A 3,314-nucleotide genomic window follows, 5' to 3' on the forward strand; every position below is an offset into this window, starting at 1 on the left:
CTTGCCGGGTTTAGATCCAATCTGCCGGCCCCGATTCCAAAGAGAAAAAACAGCAAAATATGTCAGAGAGTTGTGATCTGATAGTGAGTATGGGGAGCGGGAGATGAAACGGCGTTAAAATCTTGTTTGTCAGATGTCTGTGTGCAGAGGCTTTGGATTTACTTGTACTTTTTGTGGCGGCAGCTGGCTCGTTGATGTGTAGCCAAGACTGCCTGCTTACACACAAATTCCACAAGAAGTTAAAGCTCCCGATAAATAAATTAGAATTCTGCAAGTGCTCTGAATTGACCCAGTTAAGTACCCAAGTATGGAGTCAACACCTGTCCCAATTTCCAAATGCACCAGATGTTTGGATGCTTTGCACCCAGGGACCCGCGGAACAAGATCAAACTGAGAAGCTGTCAATTATTTGCACATAAGTCCATTTTTTGAAGAAATGATCCATCTGCCGAGGCATAAAAGTTTGTTTCTGGAATGTATAATGAATTTATGTAAGAAAAAATATTTAACATTTCAAAGTACCTGTTTCCCTCCGGCTAAAATTCTGTAATAACTGCAATCTGAACCTCCTCCGGGGCCAAGAACTGGCGCATGCATATGAATGTGAAGGCCTTTTTGTTGTGCACACCCACCAGACCGTCCACCGACACACTGAAGAATATCTCTCCAGAGAGAAGCAGCAGAGTGCAGCTGAACGCCCACTGAGTCTGCTGTAGCTGAGGCGCTGTCTGTTTAGCTAGACGAAGCAGAGAGATGAGAGTCCCTCCAGCAGAGAGTCAACCTTGTTATCCACTGGCCGAAAAAGTAAGATCCACTGCACAGCAACAGCGGCAGGCGTGTAACGTCTAGTTATCCCCCAGAAGACTCACACAAATAAGGAGACAGACAACCCAAGCTTCATCTCAGTCACTAGGTCAATATATCGGGGATTAATATAACCCTGGGAGACAGACCGGGGAACGCTGGGGACCGAACAGAGAAGCATATCTCAGGATTGACAGTCCTGGTGAGGCCGAAGTGGCTGGACACACACACACTACTGCAAAGATTTCACAGGATGTGAAGCCGAATATGACGGACATGTGAGATTTTTATGAAAGCTTTGTAGAGTAATATCAGAAAACCGTGCTCTATTCATTCACTGGGATCGAGAGGCCAACTCTGTCATGTAATTAGATGCTTTTCATTCCCACTTCCCACTTCCCTCTGTCTCATCTGCTCCTGCATATTCAATGAAACACACTCTGTCCCTGTACGAGGCCGTATCCTCAAATAAAAGAGTGTACATTAATGAGAAACCTTCCCCATTAATGTGTTATACTCACACATTAATGGGATCCCACTTGCCTCGGTTGTGCATTGCAGGGTAATGCCCTCCCTGTGCGTAAACACGACGGGCGTGACTGTTGAAATGTCACCCGGATCAAAGAGGGGACGCACACAGACGAGAAGAGATTTTTGGAGATTTGCAAAAGGTAAAGAAGTGGGCTGTCAAGGGCCATAAAAAACAGATGGAATGATGGAAGGAGACGGGGGAGAGGCAGAGGGTCAGGCAGTGGGATTACACTGTGGAGGGAAGGGGTTATGAAGGGGCGAGGCAGTTTCCTGGCAGAGAAGACCAGAGAGGTGGAAAGGTTTGGGAAGTGAGGGATGTAATGATTTGAGAAAACAGGGCAAAGGGTGAAAGATGGGGAGGGACGCTAACACTCTCTAATCTGGATGCGCCGTAATTGGCCATGTAAGTCAATACATTCATACAAAGTAATCGAAGCGCATGTCTTTATCTTACAGTGAGAAACGCTGGGGGGGCATCAGTCATCTCCGGAAAAAGGGCAAGCTCCATTTGGGTGATAAAATCCAGAAAAGCTGATTATTTCCCTCTGGGAAACAGCTGGCATTCTTTTACTGTAAGAGGTGAGAGAGGAACTGTGTGTGCTGAGCTGCATTCATGCATGGAGGCACTCACCAGTCGTCTATTTCTGTGTGTGTGGCATGGCAAGTGAGTGTGGCCTCTGCAGTTGTCTGATTTACCGTTGAGGGCCTTTCAGGCTCCTCCATCCTCCCAGCATGGTCCCTCCCCGCAGAAATCCTCGTCTATTTCGGAGACGGCGCAGGGATAATAACAGTGGAGGTTCCAGGGAAATGGCTCAGGGTTATTTTTGTTGCTTTTGTCTCAGTGCTCTCCAGCAGGCAGGATTTCTGGAGGCATGGAGCCCCGTGCTTCCACTTCTTCAGGGGTGTAGCTTCCCCATGCTGTTCAGAGATATAGGTCTTCTTCCATATGTGTGTGTCACTCGATGTGAAGAGATAGACGGGAAATGCAGGGTACCGGCTAGTTACCTTGAGATATAATCAATTACCCAGCACATCTTACTAATTGAAATATTAATTAGTAATTATTCAAGAGAAAATTACAGATTACGTTTCTGATTACACTTCACCCTCTACACCTGCATGTCATATGTTCTACATTTAATGCATACAGGATGAGAGAAAATTAATTTTTCAAGAGGGTATTTTCTGACATACGTTATACTACATATTACAACAGAGATGAGAACACACCTTAACCAGATTGCTTTGCGTTATGGTCACTCGACAAGTCTGTGGGCTTTTGATGGCTTCTTATTTGACTCTTCAACGTGACAACAACGTCTATGGCTGTACCTGTGCGTGAATTAAACAGAGATTTGTTTGTTTGACAGTGGTGTTACATCCCACAACTCCAATGAAGGGGGACCAATGAAGCCAAAAGAATTACCCAAATACTCTAGTTTTACTTTAAAATGAACTAAAAATCAATCAACTCTCAGTAACTGCATAGCTTCTTAGTTGCAAAATGGAGTATTTCGTCTTATGAACAATTAAAAACAAATGAGCACATGAAAAACATGGGCTAAAATATATCAAGGCAACAAAAGAAAAAAAATACTTAACCATGTCCATAGGATTTTTTTCATGTGTAACCAGACATACCATGTGCAGAATCAACCGTCAATGGTTAAGTTGGGGCTTTCTGAGAGGTAGAGATAGTCTGTATGTTCCATGTAGAAGATTAGAGGAATCAATCTGGACTTTTTGATGGGTGGGGTCCCACTGCTATTTTTAATGCGACGCGTAGGCGAGCGCAAGCTGGGAGATGGCTGGGGGCTAGCAACAGAGACCGGGCCGTCCGTGTGAGCAGGTGCCAGCTGGAAACAGCCAGAATGAATACGGAGCCCTAGTTGCTAGCTGCTGCTGGCGGGAAGAGATGTGGGCGTGGTGAGATTTGTATATTCATAGACCCCAAGTCATTGAATGTGAAAAAGGAAGAT

The sequence above is a fragment of the Odontesthes bonariensis genome, chromosome 18, assembly GCF_027942865.1.
Source record: "Odontesthes bonariensis isolate fOdoBon6 chromosome 18, fOdoBon6.hap1, whole genome shotgun sequence".
In the NCBI taxonomy this organism is placed as follows: Eukaryota; Metazoa; Chordata; class Actinopteri; order Atheriniformes; family Atherinopsidae; genus Odontesthes; species Odontesthes bonariensis.